The following is a 13,901-nucleotide window of genomic DNA, read 5'->3' as shown; positions in this document are numbered from 1 at the left end:
GAGCTTGTTGTCTGACCTTCACAGGAAGTTGTTTGATGTCATTTGTTTTTGTACAGTACAAAAATCAGCGTCCACGGGAATAAAAGTCAGCATTAGTAGAGAAAAGATGTTGCTGTGCGGTTGCAGGGGATCCTCTGTGAGCCAGAGATGATATTAAAGTTAGTTTCAACACTATAAATAATATATATATATATATATATAAATATCTACTAACATGCAGATAAAAATGGCAGGGAACAGTTTATGTGGACAGAGGTCTAACTCTAAATTCCAAAAATTAGAGGACGTTCAAGCTGTGGGAAAACTGCAGCGTTGTGTTTGGGTTCAGATTCACTTGGATTGAGCTGATTAATGTCCCCAGTTGACCTGAATAAACCAGGGAGTAGGTTATTTCTAATGGGAAGGAAATGACAGTAATGTTAAACACTGGCGCAGACGGCGTAACCCAAATGTACCTTAATTAAACAAGCTTTGTCCTGTGGTTCGTGTAGACTAAATGTTGACTTGGCACTGCTTTAAAATAACTGATGTGTCACTACTGTTTTTACACACTGCTCCCTGCTCTGCGTGCACTGCACTGAAAGTCAGAGCTGCCTCAGCTGAAGCAGAGGGAGTCATTCTTCACACTGGCTATCTGATGTCTTACAGCGTCCGTCGGAATCACACCTCACGCTTTCTCCAAATATATTCCGCCTGCCAAACGATACAAAGCGTGGATTAAATCTCAGCGCTGATGCTCGGCCCCTGTGGAGAAACATACCTGTTGTTGCTGCTGTTGTTCATCCTGCAGCTCTCACTGTCTCATTTTCACCAAACACCCTCTCGCTTACATCAAAAGGTGAATGTAATGCCTCTTAGCTGTGTCTCACACACAGACTCCCACCACCGCCGCCACTGCCGCCATACCCGTGTGCAGAGTCAAGCTTTCGAGCAGCATAGAACCCCTCTAGTTGTGATGTTTAGCAGAAACTGTCTGGTTTGAATTCCCAGTCCTTTAAATGTTGCCCAGCCATCATTTCTTTGGGGCTGATTTGTTCTTCGTGGTTCCACTTTGTCATCTGGTGAAATCTGAAAGGGATCAAATTGTATGGGCTAAATGGAGGGCGTGTTACAGATTATTTTAGACGTGATTTGTCCTCAAGCAACATTTTTGTGTATATCTCGTTTCTATTTCTCACCATCAGGGCGGAGAAAGAGAAATTTAAGATGCTCTGTGAAAGAAAAGTAGAAAAAAAATGCTTGTATCCGCCCTGGATTATCATGAAGTGTTATCATGGCAGACTCATAACAAAGGAAAAAGGAAGACGGATCGTTGCGTAATCAAGAACAGATCACAGCTGAAAGGTAGAAGGCCACCTGCAGAAAAAGCCTGCCAGTCAATTATATTATTAATGGCTCTGCACCGACCTGTAGATCTCCCTGATATGAGCTCTGCTGGCATGTTAACATTAATCGACCGCCCATTAGGCTAATGATAGGTCACATTAGCTCCAGGCAGCTGGCATGGGCCTGCTGGTTGTGATAAGGCTGCTGAGTGCAGCTGTTAGAGGAGGGCTGTGGTCGCAGCATAGTGGGCTCTTTGAGCATCTACGTCTGAACAGATGCAGGGGCTGCATGGTCCCCAACGGCCGACATCAGACCACCTGTAGTTGTTTTAATGTTTATTTTGTTCTCTCTAAGATTTTTTAGTTTTGATATGTCTGTTCTATTAAGATTTTCCTTTGGCAGCAGTGTATGTACAGTATTTGATTGTTGACCGTAGAAATAAGGGGACGGACATTAAACAAAGACCCTCAGCTGGACTCAAACCGGGGTATATTGCACATTGTGTCATAGACTGGATGACCCAGAATGTCTTGCTGTTCCAGGTCATGTACAGCTAATGCAGTGTGAGTTTGAAGGCATGTGTACATTCAGTGCGGTGTGCATGGCAGCACAAGATATTTATCATGAGGTCTTGAGATGGTACTGAGAATGTCTGGAGAATGTACATAGACTTTCATGTCCTCCTCCTCTCACAATCTCTCCGCTCATCTTCTGCTCCTTCCTCTGTCAGCCTCCCCCTTCCACCTCTATCTTCCTCCCTTATCTCTGTGTCTTGATTGGGTGCTGAGCCAGCTGTTTGGGCTGCAGTCGTAGCAGCAGAGCTCAGAAATATATTCCTACAGTGGTACTGCCTATCATAAATTATTTTCTAGCATGTATGATTTATTATTTAGGAGAAGTTGGATGCAATACAAGTTTAGTTTTTTTAGTGTATTACTGTAATATTTCTTGCAGTGCTCTATAGTATTGTCTTGTATTCTCAAAGTCAGATATCCTGCTCACTGGGCTAAATGCTGAGTTTGGCTTTGTACACAATTAGCTATTGTAATCCTATGTAAATGTTATATCGCCTGGATCCTTGTTATCTTGTAACTGTAGGTCCCATCTTGACATATTGGGAGTTGTTCGGGCCTTTGCATCAATAAAAGCTGAAAAATGCCACAAGCATTCAGACACACAGAAACAGAAGATGCCTTTTTTCAGGCTGGTGTGTGCATCAGTGTTACGCGTGCCTCTGAGGAAGTAAAGCAGACGTATATATGTGTGTAGCTTCCCATCACTGTGCCGCAGAGTGAATCTTTATCTGTTATCTGTTGTACCCTCCCTGCTGCCTCTCCTTCAGCAGCAATAAGCTTGATTTCAGAGATCATTGCAGGAAAATCTCTTATCTAACACTTTCCTCAGCTTAAGTAGAAGACGTCCTCTGTGCACTACTGTAGCTCAGTGTCCCATGGCAGTGTATCATCCCCCATCTTTTTTTCCATCTGCGATGCTAACGCCACAGCCAAATCTAGACCATAGATCCCAGCAGCCCTGTGTTCCACCGCTGGGCTTAATGGGGCTAGGCAGAGCTTATTCACTATTTATGTCACTTGGGTTCTCCTGTAAGACAGAGGAGAATAATGGTTCTCTTTTGAACTTTATTCCCAGAGATATGACTTAACCGTTCCAGCGAAACAAAGGCCACTTCTGATCCGAGGTTTTTAAGTCTTTATGGAGGCCCTGGCATTGGCTGAGTCCCCACTCGACTAATGAGAGCTGAGGGAGTGGCTGCTGGCTGTGAACTAGATACTGGATCTGTCATTGCACACAGTGTGGCCCAGAATAGCCAGTTACAGTAGTTAATTGATTGTCTTTGAGTCACAACAGATTGTTTGTCTTTGATGTCTTTGTTGGGTCAAATTGATAAATGAAGGCATTAACTCAACAATAGCAGCGTGTATATGATGGCAGGCTTCCACCCGCCCCTATGCTCCACGTTCTGCATTGCTATCTTTGGGTAAAACACACATGGGAATCTGCTTTTGGTATGTTTGTAATGCGTGGCATGTTTTTGATGCGTTCAAATGTTTTTGCTCCTTTGCTTACTTATCTTCCATCTGTGAATGTTGACCCTGTGTTATGTGTTTGTATAACACAATGAAGCTGGCGTCTTGGCCAGGAACCAGAAAATTTGGATTTCATCAGATTGCGCTGGTTTAAATACAGGTCAGACAGAGGAAAATGAAAACGATAGGTTCACAATTTTCAGAGTTTGTGTTAAAAACAACACCCATGTGTCCATGTGGTCAATGAGGAAATTTATCCCTGTGCACTTTCATAGTGACAGGGACAAAGTCCACAGTCCTCATTCTCTGCAAAAGTACTTTACATGCAAGTTAATATGAGGCTCCAGCAGTCTTGAGTTAGAAAAATCGTTTGTGTGTTAAATTCCCTCTTTGTGTTACTGTCCCTTCAGCCAGGAAAACACTGTTCGAGGAAACACACAGAGGGAATTCTGCACTTTGGAAAATTTGAAAAACATAATCACTTTATTTGATAAACTCAAACCTCAGATGAACTTCATATAAACTTGCAGGACTTTGGATTTTGTGACGAAAATGGAAAAAGGCGGTGTATCTTAAATCATACGGATGAAAGATCCACTTATGCTCTTGTGATCTTGATGTGTTTTCTTTCTCCTAGTCAGTTTTTTTTTTTTTACTTCAAACTTTAGCACTAACGCTTTTTAAATAAGCCTTGAACGCAGACTCATAACCTCCACAAACTTTTCCTTTGAGCTACAGTAAAAATAGCTGTTGATTCCAGTGAATAATGAACATGAAAGCTTGGAAAACAGATTTATAAGGAGCGTGTTTCACAGAGGAGAGGTTGCCAAAAGATAAAGATAGAATGAACTATTATTTGCACCTGTTAATGCACACTGTTATGACAGACAGCTTCCCCTATTGTGCACATATACATATATACGCCTGCATGCACCCACATATAGTGTAAATCAAACATGTGCAGATCGTGGTGTGAAGTCAGCCATGCAGGCATTCTCTCTCTGTCCTCTTTGTTTATCTCAGCAGTCGCCCTCCTTTCTCTCTTCCTTTTCTTTTCTGTCCTTTTTTGTCTCTACCTTCTCTTTGATTCAGAGGAGCCTGTGGGTAAGAGCATGCGGGGGTCAGTGGGCCGAACTGATGCAGTGCTGACTGAATAGTTATTTTCTAGGAGAGAAAGTGTGTGTGTGTGTGTTGGGTTCACTTCTTCGACAGCCTGTAGCGGAGCGGTGAAGCTAAGCTCAGTGAATCCCTCTGACCTTCTCGTGTGCATGTGTCTGTACAGTATGTGTGGGCGTGTTTCCGTGCGCGTGTTTTTCTGTGCATGTGTCGGCGCCCGCACAGTTTTTATGTACGTATGATAAGAACGTTTGAAGGTATGTTTGTGTACGTTGTGCTATTTTGAACACAGACTCTGTGAAGTGTGAAGGAGCCTCACCGCCATATGTTCTCCATAATGGCTGTTATGTATCCGGTCAAACAGGATAGTTCATTCTCGTTGTTGTCCCCCGTCGAGGAGCACGTTTGCACCGCTGGCCTTCCCTCTGGCGGAATAACTGCTCAGACGAGAAGTAAACGAGTGCACGTAATTTTCCATTTGTCCAAGAAGCTTTTCATCCACTTGTGCAGGTTAAACAGCGCACGGATCTGAGACCTGCCTTATTGGAGGTTTTGTCATATCTCGTTTGTTTTATCTGCAGACACTGTTAATATCTTACTGCACATGTCCTTTTTACATCCATCCATCCATACTTACTCTTTCTTGCTTTTTGTTCATATATTTCAGTTTTGACTTTCACGCACATGTAACTCTGAACAACTTACAGCAATTCTAAAACATAATGTAACATATAGTCTGTCCATAAAGTCTCTTTCTCTTCTATCATCAGCCGCAGTTAAACCCCTGAGTATATTTAATTGGGCACCGCTGTTTCATTGCTTATGAATTTTAATCAACTTTTAATTTGTAGGAGAAGGAAGTAGAGAGGAGAAAGAAAAGGCAAAGACAAATTAGAATTGAGAAAACGTGGCCTGCTGTTTACTTTTCTGTAATCTAGACTTTTTCATATTAGTGGATCAACTACACATGGTTTCCACATTCTGGCTACTGTAGCCTTACATTCTGATCATGCACTTCAGTAATCTAACTGCACATGAAGCTGATTAGTATTTTAAAATGTTGCCTCAAAAGAAGAGCAAATGAAAAGAGGAAAAGGCTTCAGCTTACCGTTGAATGTGAAGACTGAAACCCACACAGCGTCGAGTAATTGTCTGCCTCCACCTCAAGGACAGTTAAAGACAAGCACAGGCATGAGAACTAACGCGGACTGTGACCACACATAAGCTTCTTTGTTAAAGTCGTCCTCTGCTCAAAACTCCAGTGTTTTACTTACTGTTACCTCTCTTGGATGTTTCAGTGCACCCAATGATGAACGTGCAGAGTTTGACACTAGAAACCAGCAGTTGTAGTAGTTAAACTTTTCAATGGAAAACTATTTGCATATTCATAGAGTTGATTTAATTTCAAGAATCTTAACAAGGTAATTGAATTTTTTGTGCGTGTGAGAGAAAACCACAGCGGACACAAATTATTATCCAAAGCAAAGTATTTTTATATCTTAAAATGTGCCTGGAGGGGATCTTTGACAAGAGCAGGACCCTACAAATCCAGCACAACGCAATCTAAACCCAAATAAAGTACAATATACAGTATGCACATACACTCATGTTCATTCTACATATTGTAGAATACCCTGCCATATAGCTCCAACACGTATTTTATAGAGCCTACTGGATCTTTGGGCAGATCCCAACCCACCAAAGCAGAAACACAAAGCGGAGGTGGCAGTGACGGGCTGCCGACAGCTCGCCCTGCCCTTTGACCCTCTTCCTTCCATCTGAGGATGGAGTGCGGCTTGGTTTTTTCAACCTTTGCCACATGGAGCTATTTTCATTTCGGTGTTGGAGACGTATGGTTTCGCTCTTACATGTTTAAGAATGAATTTCGTTAAAGTGCTGTTGTAGTAGTCAAACAAGTGAAAGCGAATCCCGGGTTCTCTGTGACTCCGTTTTCGAAATGTGCACAAACTTTTCATGAAAAGAGTAAAAACAGAAGCAGATGGAATTATGTGTTAGGTCATTGTGTTCTTAGTTTAAAAGAAAAAACTCGGTATGATGACGGACAATAAAGCCTGTAGAGGAATACTCCCTTCTCCGTATCTTTTACCGTTCCAACATTACTCTGAGCTGTGACACTGACACAGACTCACAAAGATTCAAAGACATATTTGGGGTGGCATAAAATTCATCCTGGCTTCCAACCTAAAACACGCTAACACACATCCACGTTCACACACACAACCTGGACATGTTACGTATAGACAGCCACATGGACACAGTTTTCCTCAAGTTCCTTAGGCAAATACAAAGTGGCAGCAAACTCCGGATGAACTCATACATACTACAGAAAAACATTTCTCTTAGTACACACACACACACACACAGTATCTTTGTGTGTGTGTAACATCCATGAAAAGAAAACAAGGAGAATGCATGGAAAAGATGAAATGATTGAGTAACTCTTTCATTTTATTCCTCGGGGATGTTTGCAGTGAAAACTCCAAACCAAGCGCTCTGACAGCTTTGGCTCTTGCCTCATTCTTCCACTGCTTCTCCGCTCGCTTTCTCTTCTCCCACTCTGCCACTTTGCTCTGTTTCTTATCACCATCTTGCGTTTATGAGTTGAAAAACTGTAAACTGCCTGTCTCCTTCATCTATTCTGACAATGTTCAGGGAACAAGTGAAGCTCTAAACTGTGAGGTGTTTGCACTTTTGGAAATGTTGTGTATAGAGCCTGATTGGATGTTTGTGCGAGTGTGTAAAATCTAAGTATGTGTAAATCCTAGCTTGTGTTTCCATGCACATGAGGGCATCTGCACCTTGTGTGTGTCTGTTGCGTATGACAAGGGCTTGGTGCGAATCACACCCAGGACCACACAGGCACTCGGGTGGGTGCCGGGGGGAATATGGGCCCCTGGTCCTCAGTACCCCAGCCCCACTCTCTGCCAAGAAAATCACCTTCCAGCCCCTTGGCTCCACCTTTTGGACCCCACAAAGTTCTCCTCCTTTACCACCTTCTCCTCTTTCACAGATTCTGCTGTATCCAGAGTTAAAGATGGAGATTTTAGTGTGAGGGGGTGTAGTTATGGCTCTGGGGCCCGGGGGCCTCACCAGGCCTCGTAGGCTTCATTACACCCCTGGGTGGGAGGGATCGGCACGGGGGAACATGTAAGAAATGTGTTGGTCCTTTGTGAGCGTGTGTGCATCTGTGGTCTCTTTACAGTATGTGTTTTATTGCTCATTACAGAGGTGTCTGAGATGTGGAGATGAATGGAAAAGCTTGAGGGGGTGGAGAAAGGTGACGGTGCACAGAGTGTGTGTTTGTCTGTGCAGGTTTCTGCACATCTGTGTCTTGAAAACGTCTGTATCTACATTCTGCATGGTACTGTATGGCACAAGTGCTGTTAAAGGAACAGTTCATCCCATTTCTCCAAAGTAATCATGTGATGAGTGAAGCAGTGTTGATGCACATTAGAATTGTAGCAGGTGAAGTGTGAAATTATTTCAGCGACAGCAAGTTGCGGGACTGTTTTCCCTTCAGCGGACGATAATCCTGGATCCGTGCTCAGCATTGCTCGCTCCACTGTTGACATCTACCCGGCACTTGTGGTTATAATCGTTGCGCTGTCATTATCAGCTAAGCGCAGCTAAGTTTCTCGCTTATATGCTTCACTCACAGGTGTGTGAATTGACCTGAATATGAAGCGCAAAATAATATAATGTTAGTTTCTGAAGAGATAAGACGCAGTCCTCTCCTCTCCAGCAGCCAGAGACCTGATATCCGCTCCCTTGCTTACACGTCTTTACGTGTGCCCTCTTTAAACTCGGAGAAGAGGCTGGCGTGCAGATGTCCTGAATAACTGACTAACATAGTTCACTCAGCGAGGAGTGAGCTACTTGCTGGGCTGAGATCTCAAATATGATCAGGACGGCCTCAGTGTTGTCACCTGGTGTCAACTTATACAGGCCGATGATTGGCCAGTTAGCGTCATGCATGCACTTGGCAGGCGCTTGCCATATATGCGCTTGACACATACATTACCCAGCAGAGCCTGGACCCTCTGTATCTAAGCCAGCCAGCTGATGGTGTTGCCTCATACTGAGGGCAAGCTAAACAGCATGAAATGGAAAGATCAGCATGAAGTTCAAAGAGTAAGCTGCAGTTATATTTGGGCCTGTACCAAGAATCGGTGCATGCTTACCGGCTCAATAATCAGGCCGCTGAACCTCATAGGACCCACCTGTATGACAGGAGCCACCCTGGACCTCCACCTACAGCCAGGGCTAAAGCAGCGGCTCACCACCACCATGTCCACAGTTTTTCCTGGCTGAAGTCTGCAGTCAGCAGCTAATACAGACGTCGAGACAGAGACAAACAGACCTGTTTCAGTTAAGAAACCAGACGAGCTGCATCCTAATGTTTCTCTCCCTCTGGAGCTCAGACTGCCCCCCTCCCCACACACACACACACACACACACACACACACACACCATAAACCCATCCCAATTTGTTGAGGCTTTGCTATTTTGCTTGATAAATTTGCACATATTTATTTATATCATTTTATTTGTGCCCTTGTTTATTCGCCTGACGCGAGTCTGGTTTGTTTTATTTGAGCTGCGGCTGGTGCCTGGATCCCAGCCCTGTGTGTAAACTCTGAGAAACTGAGCGCACAATACACGCACTGAAACACACACACAATGCTCACTGCCAGGCTTGTTTAGTGCAACGCTACATGCACATATACTCACACACACACACACACGCGCATACAATTGCTGTTGTTTCACAACTACTTTGAGAGACAGGCATCTGTGAATCCATGTGTCTCCCAATGTGCTTTTATATAAAACAAACAGCTCGTTAAAACAAATGCTCAGGTGTGTTAATACAGCATTATAGATCGTGGGTTGAGATATTTATTCAGTTTTTGTATGTTAAGTGTAAGATACATTTTTAACTGAGAGACATTGTGATAGCAGTTTGAACACCTAGCTGGGTTTTCCCAGAACTCATCCAGTGTGTGTGTGTGTTTGGAAGGAGGAAAACGAACATGCACCATATTTTTTCGTGCTCATCCAGTAGGAAACATATGTTGATAGAACCATGTGCCCTCCATGTGGGGCTTTTGGGGATTTCCCTGTTGCTCCATCACTTATCTGGGAAAAGGAGACCTCTCCCCGGGCTGTTGGCATAGCAACAGCACCTGTGTGGGAGCAGCGGAGAGACGAAGCACGGGGGAAACGGGAGGGAAGGCAGAGCAGAGTGGTTGCCCAGACTGCTGGCACAGTTGGACAAAGTTACAGTCACATGCCCGTGTGTGAGTGTGTGTGTGTGTGTGTGTGGTGCTGCAGGTTAGGCTCTGTGCCCAGACGCATGCACACACACACACACACACACAGCCTCTCCTCTGGCCTGCTATGTTAGCACTGCCAGCTCAATCTGTCTAATGTTGGATACACACTCATGTGTGTATACTCTTTAACACACACTAATAAAGTACATACACATTCTCTCTCTCACACACACACACACACACACACACGCTGAAAGTGGAATTCCCTACTCTGCTTCCCCATCTAATTATGCCACCCACACATGCTGACACACATGTGCACCACACACTCACATCTTTCCCTCCCCCTCAGAATGAAATCTGGCATGACTGCTGCCTCCAAACATTTGTAAACACACGGGGATTCAGTCACTAAAGCAATATGACTCTGTGTGTGTGAGTGAGTGAGTGAGTGAGTGAATGAGCGAGTGAGTGGGTGGGTGGGTGTGTGGATAAGCATACTTGGTTTCTCACTTGGTTCCTGCATGTTTTATTATCAGGGATTGCTTCCTTTACATTGTTTTAAATAGTAATTATTATTATGGAGGTTAATGTCCATCAAAGCATAAATAGGACAGAGACACAGTAACTGTCTACAAATGGAAACTGTAGAAGACCCTCCACGTTAAAGACCTTTAAATGACCTGTGGCCCACAAACCAATCAGCAGCTGTCTGAAGATCTCACTTCATCCCCGTGTTGTCTTGTTAAAATTAGACATTTCCATTAGCTGTGAGGAAATGAACAAGTGCAGGGAAGTGGACATCTCCGGGAAAATAATCGTGGAAAGCACACATACATACTGTACAGCCTCCAGTTTCACAGAGATAGCAGTTTTTCTTAAGGTGGTCTGACGTAGGGAGGGGGTGGGCGCGCGCAAGGCTGGAGAAACAGCTGAGTGTCTGATTTGGAGCGCTGGGTGGAAACAGGACTGGATCAGCTGAGTTTAAGTTACACGATGAGCTGAACAAAAGGCAGCGATCGGCAGATTGTTTGAGCCCTTTGAAAGTACCGGCTGAAACCTTTGGCACTGCGGCACTCATGGGCCCACCTTAAGAAAAAAAAAAAAAAACTGCAAGTGGAGGAAAAGAGAAGAAGTGAAAAAAAGAGAAGTGAGCTGGATTTGTTTTCCAAACGCAGTCACATTCTTGGCAGCACCTTCGCTTGTCCTGGCCAAAGGAGGGTGGGAAGAGGAGGGATGAGTGAGGCAGAGAGAGAGAGAGAGGAGAAAGTGGACGTGGGAGAGAGAAAGAGCAGATTGTTTTTCTTTTTTTCCCTTTTTGCTCACTGCCTATTCCATTAACATTTAATACAGTATGCTAACATTATCTATAGATTTAATTTAATCTTTTGCCTTGGCCCCTTTTAAGTAAAAAAACAAATATTTACTGGTTGTAGCTTCTCAAATGTAAAAAAGCTGCTGCTTTTCGCTGCTTCATTTTATTGTAAACTGAATATATTTATTGGATGAATTTGTCAAAGAAGATGGAACCACAAAAAACGAGACACAAAGAGGGGGTCACAAAACATCTGTTGTGTTCACATCAGGCTCTCATGATGCCACACGTTAACATTTACATCCTCTCTGCTGTAATGGGGCAATAAAACGATAAGAACGAGCGATGCTGAGAGGGAAGGAAGGAGAGAGGCTGGCAGCATCGTTAGAGAGTGAACCTGCAAGAGCAGATGTCGTGTAAATTTATGTCTTTGACTTCTCATCCGTCCCACAGCCAGGCGCAGACAGCTCTGCCTGGCGATGACGGCCGAGGAGCCACTGAGGAACCCTTAACTCTCCCAGTGACTGTGCTCAGTGGCTGATGTCAGAAATCTTTCTGGTGTGAACATGTGCTCGGAGAGCCTCCTGAGTGTAAACAAAGGTTTAAAAGCTTTGCATGTGAATTAGCGCTGCTCATCTCTACATGTCCAGCTGTCTTTCTTCAGACTCTTCTGCCCTTGCTTTTCTGTTTCAGCGTCTTCACCTGTGCTGCCTCTGGGGGCCATGTTGCAATCATGGATATTTTATCAGACGATGGGCCCCTGGACACAGACATGTAAAAGGCCCCTAACCCTCTTACATAGGAGCAAGACACACAGACTGAAAGAGACACAAAAAGTCCATGGCCATGTCGTGTGCAGTCGTCGATCTCTGTGATAGTTTTGTGTGGTTTGTGTCATCGTTTTGTCTTTCCTTATCGTAGTCACAGTGAAAGTGACGCGCAGACAGCCAGAGACTTTTATCAGAACGAGGTGAAGACAGTTGGAGAAGTGGTGACGTTTAAAGAAAGAAAATCTGTTGAAAAAGAACCAGAATAGGGCTGAAAGAATGATAAAGGAGATGCGGAAAGAAACTTCGTGAAAGGGACAGATAACGCAGAGCGACCGAAAAAGCAAATAAGAGAAACAGGAACGGCAACAAAAACATCCTTGTCCTCAGTGCGTCTGGCGTGTCCTTGGCTGGTGCAGACGTATCTGTATGCACACCCAAACAGACAAACTGTACATGCAAACAGAATAAGAAACATACTGTTACCAGCAGAGTGAGGGAAGCACACCGTGTTTCCATTTTCAGCAGGTCAACGCTGAGGGATTTGGTGTGTGTACTATATAAAGGCTTATTGATGTACACACTGAGATGGGGGCTCTTTAAAAAAATGTGCTGTAGTAACAAACACACTGCTTTTAACATACCAGTCGAAAGGACGTCCTAATTTAAAGGAACTGTCGTGTGCATCTGAGTTTGGGACACATGAGACGCAGCGAGCGCTGCTGACTGCAGCTTGAAGCTCACTGTCAAAGTAGGTCAAAGTTCAAACTGAAACTGGAGATTCATGTCTTGCCGTTTTTCTTGAACAGCTTCCTGCTTAAAGCTGCTGAGTCACTGCTTCCACCGTCATAAATAAATGGATGTGTGCAGTTTCTGAGAAGGTTTTTTTTTTTTTTTTTTTATCTGACATGAAACCCCAAACTCGTGTACACGCGTGTAAGTTGAACATTAACATTCTTATGTATGTGGACGTCTGTGTTTGTGCATACGCTCAAGGTCACGTTCACTAAGAAGGCTGGGCAGGTAGCATTCAGTCACTTTGCTGTGATCTATTAGAGCCTATAAATAATCCCCTGACAGTAATTAGCCTGGCGAGAGAGCGAGCAGAGACGTAGCGTGAAACATGATCTTTTTGCCTTTGACAGCTTGCGACCCTGGGGTACTAACACCCACCCTCCCCCCCTTTCCACCTCCATTTCCTCCATGATCAGACTGCGTACACCACATCAACAACTTGGCCTTGGCCTGCTCCATTACTTAACCACTAATTGCGCGGGCCACCCTCGGGAGTCGGGAGCACTGACCCCCGCGTTTGCTATCATGGTGTGAATTTTAACAAGGGTTCTTCTCAGGAGCTTAAGGGCTGAAATTTGCTCACTGCAGTCGAGCGTGTGTGCGACGTCTCGTACGGCCGAAACAACGCGGTTTACATTCTGCCCGCCGCACGCTAATCCCTCTGCATTCACGGGGAAAGATAAGTTTGCAGTTGCTGTGAGGTTATTTCAGGTAAATTCCTATTTCAAGTGAACATTTTGAGTGAACAATGACACAAAAGTCTGTTTCAGAGTATTCAGCGTATGATCTGCCGTAAGAAGCATGTTGTAGCTTCAACAGGTGTCTTGTGGACTGGGCTGGCCCCCCCTATAAAGTCCAAGATTCAAATAATTGGTCAGTGAGCCCTAAATCCATTTGTATGTTGTTTGTATGTTTTGCAAGCGTTTGTGAGCGTTCACATTTTAGCAACTCAGGATGGTTGGATGACAGCAGCTGGTCATGTGAGGGTTAAAAATACTGCGCACAGACGATGTGACACTCCCAGACCTCCACAGAGATCACTGAGTCTTAAATACGTTTCTCAGTATAACAATATAAACCTGTCCATTTTCTCTGAGGAGAAAGAAAGTTCCTAAATGTTGTTTCTTCACCGTGTTTCTTTAATAACGATTGATTTCTCTCTGTCAAAACACAACCTAAACATCCTTGAACTTAACGATTTTTTTCCAGGTGCAGAGCTACGTTTCACACTGGCCTA

The 13,901-nt window shown here is 44.1% G+C and overlaps 1 protein-coding gene across 2 annotated transcripts in view; it reads left to right on the top strand.

The window, feature by feature from the left end:
- thrab (thyroid hormone receptor alpha b) overlaps nt 1–13,901 on the top strand; it is a 114,846-nt gene that overhangs the window by 66,276 nt on the left and 34,669 nt on the right. The window lies entirely within an intron of this gene.

The sequence above is a fragment of the Toxotes jaculatrix genome, chromosome 21 (genome assembly GCF_017976425.1).
Source record: "Toxotes jaculatrix isolate fToxJac2 chromosome 21, fToxJac2.pri, whole genome shotgun sequence".
In the NCBI taxonomy this organism is placed as follows: Eukaryota; Metazoa; Chordata; class Actinopteri; family Toxotidae; genus Toxotes; species Toxotes jaculatrix.
The sequence above is the reverse complement of the archived record's forward strand: the minus strand, read 5'-3'. Positions and strand labels throughout refer to the sequence as shown.